This window comes from Spermophilus citellus (genome assembly GCF_964194105.1).
Source record: "Spermophilus citellus genome assembly, chromosome: 9".
NCBI classification, from domain to species: domain Eukaryota; kingdom Metazoa; phylum Chordata; class Mammalia; order Rodentia; family Sciuridae; genus Spermophilus; species Spermophilus citellus.
Window position 1 is genome coordinate 5283437 of NC_138191.1, and position 14147 is coordinate 5297583.

At 42.7% G+C, this 14147-nt stretch overlaps 1 protein-coding gene across 2 annotated transcripts in view; it reads right to left on the reverse strand.

Annotated features, from left to right (window-relative positions):
* The window catches only part of GATAD2B (GATA zinc finger domain containing 2B), a 100118-nt gene extending 89627 nt beyond the window's left edge, over positions 1-10491 (reverse strand). The window contains exon 1 of one of the 2 annotated variants that reach the window (XM_081306711.1): positions 10244-10491. The gene's annotated coding sequence lies outside the window, so the exon portion shown is untranslated. The remainder of the gene's footprint in view (positions 1-10243) is intronic. The other variant, XM_081306710.1, reaches the window with a different exon arrangement.
* Between the last annotated feature and the right edge of the window lie 3656 nt (positions 10492-14147).

Sequence of the window (14147 nt, forward strand, 5' to 3'; positions counted from 1 at the left end):
CTCAGCCTCCGAAGCTGGAATCACAAGCATGCACTACCATGCTCAGTTAAATTTCATTTTTTGATACTTCTATATATGTATATGTGTGTGTGTGTATACATACATATATATATGTGTGTGTGTGTATATATATTTGTGTGTGTGTATATATATGGTATAAGCATAACTCATTAGATCAAGATCTCAAATTTTGGGGCTGGGGATGTGGCTCAAGCGGTAGGGCGCTCGCCTGGCATGCATGCAGCCCGGGTTCGATCCTCAGCACCACATACAAACAAAGATGTTGTGTCCGCCAAAAACTAAAAAATAAATATTTAAAAATTCTCTCTCTTTCTAAAAAAAAAAAAAAAAAAAAAAAAAAGATCTCAAATTTTGGGCTGGGGTTGTGGCTGAGCGATAGAGTGCTCGCCTAGCACATGCGAGGCCCTGGGTTCGATCCTCAGCACCACATAAAAATAAATAAACAAAATAAAGGTATTGTGTACAACTAAAAAATAAATATTAAAAAAAAGATCTCAAATTTTCACCACTAATTATCAGGAGAATTAATATTCCTTTGAATCCTCAAGGAAGATGCAACTTTGAAGATGCAACTGTTATTTCCACAATGTTCCTGTTGACTGCAAAACATAGCTGTAAAAGAGCCTTTTCCAGCTAGGCGTGGTGGTGCACAGCTGTAACCCCAGCAGCTCAGGAGGCTGAGACAGAAGAATCGCGAGTAAAAGCCAGCCTCAGCAAAGGTGAGGCACTAAGCAACTCTGTGAGACCCTGTCTCTAAATAAAATACAAAATCGGGCTAGGGACTTGGCTCAGTGGTTGAGTACCCCTGAGTTCAATCCCTGTACCATAAATAAAATAAATAAATAGATGTATTGTGTCCACCTGCAACTAGAAAATAAATATTAAAAAAAAAAGATCCTTTTCCAGTCACCCATACTCCTTGAAAGCATTCAGTTCAATATTAATACATTATTAAAAATAAAAAAAAAAAAAAACAGGGACTGGGGTTGTGGCTCAGCGGTAGAGTGCGCGCCTAGCATGTGCTAGGCACTGGGTTCGATCCTTAGCACCACATAAAAATAAATAAACAAAAATAAAGGTATTGTGTCAAACTACAACTAAAAAAACTTTTTTTTAAATAAATAAACATAGGGCTGAGGTTGTAGCTCAGTGGCAGAGTGCTTGCCTAGCATGTGCAAGGTACTAGGTTTGATCCTTAGCAACACATACAAATAAAAATAAAGGCAGTCTGTCCATCTACAACTACAAAAAAAAAAAATTAAAATAAATAAATAAATAATAAAAGGGCTAGAGATATAACTCAGTGGTAAGCTCTTGCCTAATAATGTACAAGGCCCTCCATTGCACCCCCAGGACTGCAAACAACCAATTCTAAAAAGGCAAAATTTTCTAAATCTCAATAAGCTCAGATGAGAAACTGAGCACTCTTTACTACCTGAATTACAAAGTAAGAGAAAATGGCATCAGTGTGACACTATTTATTTATAGACACTTAATTATAAATCAAAGAGTGTCATGCTATTCACATCAAACTTCCATAGAAAATAATAGCTCCATACTCCAAGGGTCTTCTAGACAACCTGTCCATGGCAGTAGGAACACACATTTCAGTAGAGGCAAATGTTTCAATTCCTCTGATAGCCATACATCGATCTAACCATATATATGCTAAAGAGTGATTGAAGATGTCCCTCTACCTCCAAAATTTTGTTAGTCTATTAAGGAACTCTTCTTAATATTTTCCACTGGTTAGATAACTAAATAAAAACTTGAAATCCAGAAGTAAACACCATTCAGGCGTTTATGCCTTTAAATGATACAGGGCAATTAGAGTTCCTTTTCTTCACTGATCCACAGGTGTGTCTGTATGCCTCACAGAAAAAAAATAATGATAGTTGTATCACAGAGAAAGCCATAAAGCCTATCTTTCCAGAAAAGAAGAATTTCTTGCACCTAACTTAAGGATTTCTGTTCAGTCACAATGTTGAAAGCTTATAGTCTTGTTTCTAGTACATTACATAAAAGGTGGGGCAACAGCTCAGTTACAGGTCTTCTCCTAGGAATATACTGAAAGTGAAAGCCAAGTTGGTTGAACTGCACCATTTGCCTTAAAAAACTCTTGTGGGGGGGGGCTGGGGATGTAGCTCAAGCCGAAACGCGCTCACCTAGCATGCGCGGGGCAATGAGTTTGATCCTCAGCACCACATAAAAATAAAATAAAGATGTTGTGGGGGGCTGGGGATGTGGCTCAAGCGGTAGCGCGCTCGCCTGGCATGCGTGCGGCCCGGGTTCGATCCTCAGCACCACATACCAGCAAAGATGTTGTGTCCGCCAACTAAAAAATAAATATTAAAAATTCTCTCTCTCTCCTCTCTCACTCTCTCTTTAAAAAAAAAAAAAAAAAAAAAAAAAAAAAAAAAGATGTTGTGGCCCACCAAAAACTGAAAAATAAATATTGAAAAAATTCTCTCTCTTAAAAAAAAAAAAAAGGATTCTGGGGGCACTGGGGATGTGGCACAAGTGGTAGCGCACTCCCCTAGCAGGCGTGAGGCACTGGGTTTGATTCTCAGCACCACATAAAAACAAAATATTGTGTCCACCTAGAACTAAAAAATAAATATTTAAAAAAAAAGATTCTTGGGGAAAAAAATGACAGTCCACATACCACTAAAGTTTCTAAAAAGTATCTTTCTTTAAAAGGGGGTGGGGGACTGGGATTGTAGCTCAATGACAAAGTGCTTCCCTAGCATGTGTAAGACACTGGGTTCTATCCTCCGCATCACATAAAAGCAAATGAAATAAAGGTATTTTGTCCATCTACAACTAAAAAATAAAATAAAATAAAAATTAAAGAACATAAATACAGTTAGTTCCTTTATTCCAGAATGACAAACTTGAAAAAAAAAAAAACACCTCAACACAACACATAGAAGAACTATCAGGAAGGGCAGCAAAGTGTAGTAGTCTCAAAGCATTCAGTGAGATGACTAGTGCCCCAGGATTCTCTTTTCTTTTTCTTGAATTTTTTTTTTTAATATTTATTTTATTTTTTTTAGTTTTTCGGCGAACACAATATCTTTGTTTGCATGTGGTGCTGAGGATTGAACCCAGGCCACACGCATGCCAGGCGAGCGTGCTACTGCTTGAGCCACATCCCCAGCCCCAGAATTCTTTTTTCAAAGTCAAATAATTTTGAGAAGCACTGTATCTTTTCTTTGAAGGGGGAGGTGAGTACTGGGGATTGAACTCAGGGGCACCCTACCACTCAGCCACATCCCAAGCCCTATCTTGTATTTTATTCAGAGACAGGGGTCTCACTGAGTTGCTTAGCACCTCACTTTTGCTGAGGCTTGCCATCCTCCTGCCAGCCTCCCTCAACTGGGATGACAGGTGTGTACCACCTTGCCTGGCAGCACTATATCTTTTAATCATTCTTTTCCACTCCCAATGTATAATATGTATATTTAGATATGCAGGGCTTTGGAAGTCATGTCTTAAAATCTGGGGTAAGAGATTTTTCTTTTTCAAAAACCCATCTGACCATGTAATTACCACTAAAGTACACTTCTTTCACATAAGACCTATTGAGAAAACCATTTTTGAAAAAGATTAAAAAAGGAAAACCAAACCTCTTGAAGAAACACTAGAATTTTAAGATTTTTTTTTTTTTAAGAGAGAGAGAGAATTTCTTAACATTTATTTTTTAGTTTTCGGCGGACACAACATCTTTGTTGTTATGTGGTGCTGAAGATCGAACCCGGGCCGCACGCATGCCAGGCGAGTGCGCTACCACTTGAGCCACATCCCCAGCCCCAGAATTTTAAGATTTTTAACTTTTGGAGTCAGGCAGAGTTGCAGAGTTGTTCAAATTATGTTGGATTCACTATTGTTTTTTTAAATCTGTGAGATTCTAACAAAATGACAACCTCCCCAGTAATTGAATTTTTTCATTTGTAAAATGAGTACCTCCCTCAGTTACTTGAAAAATTAAAGCAGCACAAACCATTACACAAGAAAAGTACTCAACAAATTAGTTTACATTGTTAAAATTATTTTTAAGTTATGAAAAGCAATTTTTTTTAATCTAAGGGACAAAAAAATCACAGAACTCAAGATTGAGGGAATATTTATTTTTTTAACTTTTTTTTTAGTTGTAGATGGACACAATATCTTTCTATTTATTTATTTTGAATGTGGTGCTGAGGATTGAACCCAGTACCTCATGCTTGCTCTATCAATGAGCTACATACAATCCCTGCCCTGAGGGAATCCTTGAAAAACAACTTCCTAGAATTTTTGTAACCATTTTTATCCACTGAAATATGAGGAAAGCCTTAACTTCAAGCTTTAGGATAATATTCAGGTGCACAGCATGCCTCCTGATGAAAATAGATATGAACAGAACAATGTTATAGAATATTTATGGTTTTAAAGATAAAAAGAAATGGCGCTTAACAATATGTTTGAGGAAAAAAACAGTCAAGTTGTGAGGGAAGTTCAGCCTGTTTCACATAACTATACGACACATATGTTGATATACAATTAATAATTATATAGTACTTTACAATTTATAAAGCACCTCTCCATGCATAATTTTATTTAACACAGAAACCTAGTGAAATAGACAAAGCAGTCACTGACTCTCATTTCTTAGTTGAGGAAATTAAGGCTCAATGACCTGAAGTGACTCAATCAGGGTCATACTCATAGTAAATGACAAAACTGAGACTCCAACCCTTTTCTTCTTCTCCCAGAATAACAGAAGGGGTATCTTCTAAATATGTGTGGCATTTTCTCAAACCCCCTTTATTCAACAAATATTTTTTAATATCTTTTAGGTGAAATGCACCAAGCCAGGCACTGGAGATAGAACAGTTAAAAAAAAAAAAAAAAAAAAAAAAGCTACCTTTTGCTTTCAAGAGGCTTATAGATCACTGGAGATAAACAAGCAATGGTTAGAAAGTATAGTGAGATCAAAGAAGAAAATGCATCTAATCTTTTGGGGCAAGTAAGGGAAAGCTTTCCAGAGGAAGTAGCATTTGAGAGATGAGATTTGGAAGCTGATCTGGGAACTAAAAGAACTATATTTGCTCATGTATTAACTAAAAGGTGGAGAAGTGAGTCTGGAAAGGAAGGCAAAGGCCAAGACCATAAAGGTCTTTGAATACTATGCAAAGTTTAAGTTTTATCTTTTAATGACTGGAAACTTGAATACTTGTAAGAAGGTGAAGAAGAATAATCAGATATCTTTAAGACTATTTTGAAGACAATATAATGAGAGTTCAAAAGGAAAAAATACGAAAAACTGCAAGAAATTATGGCAGGCAAAATTCCAAAAAAGAGTTGCTGTGGGTCTGCTAAGAGACTAGCAGTGAAAATAAAGAAACTATAGTTTGAAAAGTGACAGGCCAGGCAGGATGGTGCACACCTGTAATACCAGCTACTTAAAAGGCTGAGACAAAAGGATTTTAAGATCCCATGTTATGCTTATTACATTTCATATTTTGTTATAAACAAACATGAGGTTAGGAGAACAGGTTATTATTCCTATTTGATCCACAAATTTTATTAAGTATTAACTGTATGCTAGCACTAAATAAAATACCAAAATAAATGCCATGGATATGAATCCAAGCTTTTAAAGGTTTTATATCATAGAAGAGGGACCAACAAGCAACAAATGTAACAAATATATTATTAAATGTTATAGGACAAAAATAAAAGCAGGGAAGGACTATCACAGGTGAAATCTAGACTTAGGTACAATTTTAAAGCCTCATTGAAAAGGTGACTTTCGCTGGGCACAGTGGCGGATGCCTGTAATTCCAGCGACTCCGTAGACTGAGGCAAAAGTTCGAGGCCAGCCTGGGCAACTTAGACCCTCAGCAACTTCGTGAGATCCTGTCTTAAAAAGTAAAAAGGGCTGGGGATGTACCTCAGTGGCAAAGCACCCTTGAGCTCAATTCCTAATTACTCACCCCACCACCTACAAAAAAGTTTTGAACAGGAGACTTAAAGTAGGCCTTCCAGATTCAGATAACCTGGATTTTTTTTTTTAATATTTTTAGTTGCAGATGGACACAAAATCTTTATTTTATTTGTATGTGGTGCTGAGGATCAAACCCAGCGCCTCACCTGTGCTAGGCAAACACTGTACAGCTGAGCTACAACGCCAACCCCACGGAATTATCTTTTAAACGCAGACTGTAGCATTTGTAACCTCAGCTACTTGGGAGGCTGAGACAGGAGGATCACAAATTGGAGACTAGCACTGGCAGTTGAACAAGGACCCTGCCTTAAAACAAAACAAAACAAATCAAAAAGGCTGGGGATTGTAGTTCATTTGAACTACATCCTGGGTTTAAGCCCCAATACCATTATTAAAAATAAATAAATAAATAAATATGCTAGCCAGGTATGAAAAGCAACAAGAAATGTCTCAGGAATATAAAATTATTATCATTTTCCTTAATTTCCTTCGCAGTTCACTTGTTAATATAAACAATTAAGTCCAGATGTTGTTAAAAGGATGCTTCTGTGATTACTATGATTTTTGGAAGATTTGGCATTTGAATATTTCATACCTCAAAAGTAACAAAATATGTGTCACTTTTCATCTGTTGCTTTTGGTGCTACATCAAACTCTTCATAGCTGCTTTCCAGTTGATAGCAAGTTAAGACAGTGGCATAGGTTACAGGGGTTTGAGGGAGACACCAAACATTACTGAACCACCATCTAAGAAACATTTCAGACAGGTTAAGCCCTAATGACCATGGATCATGCTCTCCTGCTTGACGAACTCAAGCTGTACAGGAATATTTTATACATCCACAAGGAAGAAGGTAAAAGGTAGAAAATGAGAAGGAAACCATTTCAAATCAGACCTATGCTTCAGAAACTTTCATCACCACTACACAGAAATGTAATTCCCTGCCTTATGGATTCTGCTTATGGATTCCCCAAGCAGCACCTATAGAAAAAGTGTCACAGACTTCTGGGATAAAGCAAACAACAGGGCTAACAGAAGCTTCCTCCCCCCAAAAGCCAGTCCTTTTCAGCAGAAACAGAACTTCCTCATGTATCTTTTCCCATGCTTAGCCAACAGCAGGGGAACTGCAACTTTGTGTGGCATTGTCTGATAGGTTGGATTTTTCTCCAGCAAGAGGTGGACAGCTTTTCCCCAGGGTTAGATTTATAGCCAACTGGGTGTGTGTCTCCCCCCCCCCATTTCCCTCCAAACCTCCCCAGAAAACGTCTCGCTATTGGGCCTTGAGATGTAATGATGCAAAGCTTTAAGTACTGCAAAGGTCTGGAAAAGAGAGTCCCTGGGTCGCAGTTATGGCTTAAATCTTACAATTTCTCTAGCAGTTGTTTTAATCAACCGAAGCTGGTTTGGCTTTTCTCAATGAGCCAAGCAACATGGGCCTTCTGACTAAGTGCAGAGGGGCTGCTTGTCAGCATGACTCCCAATGGGGTGGCTAACATGGAATAAGCTCCAGAGTCTAGAAACCAGGACAGCACAGCTGCTGTTTCCCTACACATACACTTTCAGCTTGGTAGGTGAGGGAGTAAAAGGAAGGAAAAATCAATCAGTAAATTGAAACAAGAGGCCTGCTATACATACAACATATAAGACACACTGCTAAAAGCTAAGATAAATCCAGAGGTCCCAGCATATGATCAGGATACTTTCATGGACACACGGACACAATGATACCTCTTCCATTCTGCTATTTTCTAACCAAAACCCAACTGATTGGTCTAGCCTGGCCCAGCTGGAAACACTCCCCCATCCCACCCCACCCCACCCCCAAAAAAGGTGGGGGGTAGATTCCCTTTTGAAAGTACCTCAAGGCTATGAGGTTCAGAAAAAACTCCTCACACTTCTCCCACCACCCTATGAACCTATGCTAAATACAGTATTTGCAAAAGTTACTGCCAGAACTTAGATTTAAAGGGTGCATCAGGCAACCTGGTTAACATTGTTTCTAGACAAGTATCTGAAAGCAACCTCTATTCAGACCATATTTCCAAAGCCTCTAAACAGGAAGTTAACAGACATCACACACAGTCAGGGGAGGCAAACCACAGTGTCATAAAGATGGATGCTGCTGTCAACCAGAAATCACTCTCACCTCATCAAGTATGTTCTCAACTAAGGATAATAGGACAAAAGTCTATAAACCTCTTCTCAAACTGGGTCACTCAACCTATAGGTTGAGCCTTCTGATTCTTGCTGATTAATACTTACATACCCAATTCGTGATGACTATCACTGTCTCTAGCCTACAAACTATATTTCCTCTAAAAACTGACAGCCCTAGCAGATCAATACTCCCTGTTAACTAATTAACTCACCGTTAACTAATTATTCATACAACTGATCTACTTAAAAAAGCCCAAGGAAAGCATATCCTCACCTAACCTATCCTCAACAGCCAGAGACTGGGTATCAGATGTGGGGGCAGGGGGGAAATCATCACCACCACCAAAAAAAAAAAAAAAAAAAAAAAGGAAAGAGAGAGAAAGAAAGAAAACCATTTCCAACAGGTGTGTGCCTTCCCTCAAAATATACTGAAACCCTCCATAGCACCACTTTTACAACTCCAGAAGCAGCCTCCTTCCCAAGAAACAAAAATGATACTCTAGTACAATATTCTTATCAAGAATGCTTCAGCATCAAAAAATATGAATCCAAGTGGTTATCAGACTTCAAGGGAGAGTTTAGGTCAGTAAAGAAAGAACAATAAAGTTAGCACTAAATTCCCACACAGGCTAATTTCCAACATGCAGATAACATAGTGTTGCTAGAAAATACAGAAATCTTGCACACTAGGAGAGGACTGGCGTGGTGCAGGACAGGAGGAGGAAAGGTTTGATTTTGTACCACATGCATGCTCTATCTATTCAAAATATAATTTAGAAAGGTTCTTAAACTACAAATGCATCAGTTCTTCTCCAACTAGGATCTGTAAAGCCTGCTTTACTCCATCAGTTACCAGTCCCAATCTCTCTTTTGCAGTCTGGACTGAAAACACTGCTTTCTCTTTGCTAAAATATAGTAAGCATCCCCACTTATCTCACACACACAAAAGCCCTCCAAATAATCATTTATCAGATGAGAAAACGTTCTCAAGAGGCTACCTGATTCGCCAGAGGACAGCAAAAGAAGACTGATCTCTAGCTCAGCATCCACAGGCCACCCACCATCAATGCCCCCATCTCCACCTTAGCGCCATCCCTATGAGCTAACACCTTGTGTTTTGAGGAAAGTTGATGCTGGGGAAGAACCCAAAGAAGCTACAACACCTTTATGAGAGAAGAAGGTTGCCCTGGGTCGCAAGTGGCATCTAAACCTCCGCATAAGCAAAAGTAGCTAGCACCTTAGCGCAATTAGGAGCAGGACGGCAAAAAGTACTCCAAGTCCGGGTCGGGCTGGGGAAGGATAAGTTCTAGCTTCCTGGACCCTCGGGCACTGCACTGGGAAAGAGGTCCAGCGTGTCCCAGCAGCCAAGCCGAGAAAACGGGTGGCTTAGTCGCTCTAGAAGATAAGTATCCACACAGGCTGAGACAATTCCCTCCTACGGGACGGCGAGGAAACGGTGGACGACGAAATAAAGGGTCAGGCTCTGCGCTCGCGATCCCTTTCCCTAAATAATGAGGATCACCCTTTGCTTCCTTCACCCTTAAGGATCCCCCATTTGTCCCAGTCGCCGTCACACACAAGACCGAGAGCAGGGAGCGGCCCCCGCACCCTGAGGGCACCACTGGGGGTGGAGAGAGTTAAAAGGGGGGCGCGCTAGGGAGGAAAGAAGGGGAGCATGGCGGGCATGAGGTAGTGAGTGAAAGCGGGGATGGCGGGGGAAACGGGGCGCGAGGGAGGGGAGAAAGAGTAAAAGGAGATGAAATGAAGGGACACGAGCTGGGGGCGCGCGAGGGCGAAGCGAAAGACCGGGGAGCGCGCGCGGAGAGGGGGAGGGGATGAGGTGAAGGGGGAGCGCGAGGCGGGGGCGCGCGGTGCCGGGGTGGGGGGAGGGGGACGCAAGGCGGGGGCGCGCGGGCGGGCGTCGGCTCGCGGGCGCTTCCCCTCCCCCCGCCCCTCCACCTTTCCCTTCCCCCACCTCCGCCACCACAGCCTCCTCCCAGCCTCCCTCCCTTCCTCGCTCCTCACCGCCCCCGGGCGGGCGGGCGGCCAGGCTGGCCTAGGCCAAGGCTCCTCACCTGGCGGTGGCGGTGTAACTCCCGGCTAGCTCGCCTCCTCAGGCGGCGGCGGAGGCGTCGAAAAAGGAAAAGGCGACCGCACAGTGGGCTCCGGATCCCGCTGACGGGACGAGGGACGGGGGTGGGGGAGGGGGGCGGGCCGGACCGGGGCAGGCGGGCGGAGCAGACACTGCGGTACAGACGGGGGCAGCGGCGGCGGCGGCGGCTGCACCGGCGGCGGCGGCACCACACAAACAAGGACGCTGATTGGGCAGCTGCCAAGCGACTCGGCTCCGCCTTACCCACACGCCACGACGCCCATTGGACGACCTAAGCCGGCCACTCCGCCCCTTTCTTCTTCGCCGTACCAATAAAAAATGGGATGCCTAGACTTTACCCCACCCTTGAAGAACGAGTGGCTGGAGAAGTGATGACTGGCGTACGTAAGGCCCAATCTTAGACGAAGGAGGGGGATGGTCTAGCGGGGGCGCGTTAATGGGTACCTCGGCCAGTCCCAGACACATCCGGGTCTTCGACAGCCCATTAAGTGTCGGGGGTCAAAAAATCGCTTCAGGCTGCAACTTTACCTTAGAGACGTTTTGGTCCCCAGGCAGCCGCCGTACCCTAGTCTCCCAAAACCGGGATTCCCCTTTGGCCAGCTCTCATTCTTTCATTTCTAAAGATGGAGACCGGCGATCGGTGCTAGGCTCTACGTTGAGCAGTGTTTCATCGCGACAGAATTCAGGAATTTCACGATAGAAGTAGCTTTAGGCGCTTGGGCCTTGCTGTCTCTTTGGGGCGTGGCCTGTCTCCATCTGCCAAAGGCCTTGGGCTTGCTGGTGTTGGTCGGCCTCTGCTCGGTCCTGTCGTGACAGCCACGACAGCGGGGGCGGGGGGAGAGGCAGGTGGCCAGGTTTATGGAGGACCTACGGTGTGCAGAGCCAGCGAAGCACCCTTTCTCGGGATCTCCTGGTTTCGTGAGGTTCTCAGTGAAGAAACAGCCTCTCACCCCACCTGAGTCCAGCCCATCACCTCGAGGCCCACTCCTCCGCCAGCCCGGCCACTTCCCCGGCGCAGTTAGGCCCACACTCTTAGCGTGCTTGGGCACCTTAAGGATAGGGACCGAGTGTCACAGGACGGTATGTTGAGGGAACGATCCCACCCGACGTTCCCGGGAAGGCTCTGCGGGCCGGGCACCGTGCTCAGAGCTTTGCGTGCGGGCCCGTTTCTCGTGACGGTCGCTCCTGTTTTGTGAGTGAGGCAAACGAGATACAGATCCATTGGGTTTTTCCCCAGAGTTACATGTTAAGTGGCAGAGCCAAAATTTGAACCCAGTTATCGCAGGAAACCAGGTCAGAGAGTTTAAAACAATGTGCCAGAGTCAGCGAGCTAGTGACCAAGCAGCGGTTTGAACTGGTTCCAGAGGCAGAACATATTTTTCAAATCATGCAGAAGTCATGCTGGGCAATAGAAATGAAATTGTAATGGAGGGCACAGTCATGTAAGGACAGATGGAAAAAGCAAACAAAAAGACAGGTAGACCCTGAACCCACACACAGGCATGCCTCCGTTTTTATTTTAAGCGAATAAGAAACCTGTTAGCATGCTAGGATAGTGTCCAGGTAAAGAAAGAACATGGTCAAGCACAAGCACTCAGTTGAGTGCTTGAGTTTCAATCTTGGCCCTTTTATCACTTGGGTGCTTTGGATGCAAATTAATTAACTTCTGGGTGGTTGTTTTGTTGTTTGTTTGGAAGGTAGGGTTTTTTTGTTGTTGTTTTGTTTTCATTTTTGCTTTTGTTTTGTGGCACTGGGGCTCAAACCCAGTGGCACTGTATGTACTACTTACTGAGCTACATCCCCAGTCCCTTTTATGTTTTATTTTTAAACAGGGCCTCTTTAAGTTGTCCAAGCTGGCCTCAAAGTTGTGATCCTCCTGCCTAAGCCTCCAAAGCCAATGGTATTATAGTCATGCACCACAATGCCAAGCTTAACTTCTATTTTCTTCTTTTTTTTAATATATTTTTTAATTGTAGATGGACACAGTATCTTTATTTTTTTTTAATGTGGTGCTGAGGATCGAACCCAGTGCCTCATGCATGCCAGGCAAGCAAGCACTCAACCACTGAGCTACAACCCCAGCCCTTAACTTCTATTTCAATGCCTTAGTTTCCCCATCTGTAAAATGGGAATAAGAGTGCCTAACTCATAAGGAAATTGTAAGGATTACAAATAGTACATTTAAGTGATTGAGGCAATAAGCACTCAATAAACTATATAAAACGGTAATAAGGGTAACTACTATTGAGAATTTTCCTTGCTTTTCCAACAATTTCACCCTCTTTGTTCTAAATTCAACTTACACTGGTCTTCTCCCCACAGTACCTACCTTGTACTGCACTGAAAGTTTCCCCAGTCCCATCATCATAATGCTTTCACTGATTCTTCTCAGTCATTGATAAAGCACCCATGATATTACCAGTCACTCCCATTTGCTGGGGATATAGAAGTGAACAAGATAAAGCCACTACCCTCATGGAGTGTACATTCCTCTTTTCCTAAACTGCCATCCATCATAAAACCAGTGCATTCTCTGCTATCTAAAAAGCTGTCCTCAAAACTTTGAGAAAACATGAGAAACACAGTAATGGAAGAGACCCACCTGAAGGAGACTCTGCAAGGCCTGAGAAACTGCCTCCCAACAAAATAAAAATCAGGCTTTGGAAAGGGACTTTCAAACAGGAGCGATCAAGCTCTAAAGAAGTGAGGCCAGTATTGTAGTGGACATGACTTTTGCCCTACACAGGCTCCACCACTGTTTCCTCTTTTTTTTTTTTTTTTTTTTATTGGTACTGGAGATTAAATCCAAGAGTGTTTTACCACTGAACTACATCCCAGTCCTTTTTATTTTTTATTTTGAGAAAGGGTCACACTAAGTTGAAGTTCTCACTAAATTGTTGAGGCTACCCTCAAACTTGCAAACCTCCTGCCTCAGCCTCCCAAGTTGGAGGAATTACAGACATGCACCACTTGCCTTTTTGAAGCTAACATTTATTGAATGTGCTTAACATTTCATATGGATAATATAATTAGTCTTTAAATGACCCCCTCCCCATTTTCAGATGAGAAAAAACTAAGGCATAGCAGTTAAGTTACTTGTATGACACCAGAAGATTAGTAAGTGGCAGAGACAAGATTTATACTCTGAAGTCTGGAAAAAGAAACTGACCCAGGCAATTTAGACATATCCTTTCCCTCATACAGCTCCCTAGGCCACAGGACAGATATCAGATGTTATGGTATCATAAGTTGCTATCAGAATTCCCAGATAGTCTGTAGTTATGAAATTCTGTAGTTCTCTTATCTAACTTCTCAAAAATGAGAGGCATAAACTGGAAGGCAGAGTTTTTACTGTGGAACCAAAGGGCATGCTAGACTAGTAAGATAGTATGCTCTACTTGGGCAGGGACTGGGCCCTAAAATTTTCTCACTATAGTTAGGTGCAGCACTGAGTATACTATACCCAAATTAATTGTAAGAGGGCAGGTCTGTAAGCTAGGGGCATAGCTCACTGGTAGGGCACTTGCCTAGCATGAATGAGGCCTGAATTTGATCCTCAGCATCACCACCACTACACACACACACACACACACACACACACACACACACAGGCAAGTCCACCCTTACTAAAGGTCCTTAGGCCTTAGGGACAAAATAGGGAGTTTGATTCTGGTGAGTGGGGTCTAATCAGAAACTAGGGTGACCTCTGAAGAGATCATCATCTAGCAAGACAGATGGTGGCATTTCCTAAGCCCTTTGGTTTCCTCCTTTGCAGCTCCTTTAAGGACTGGAAAAGCATCAAGGCAGGATGGGGAAGGGTCCTCTGGCATGAAGGTCCCGGCATTCAGGAGTAGTAGTTCTCTTTT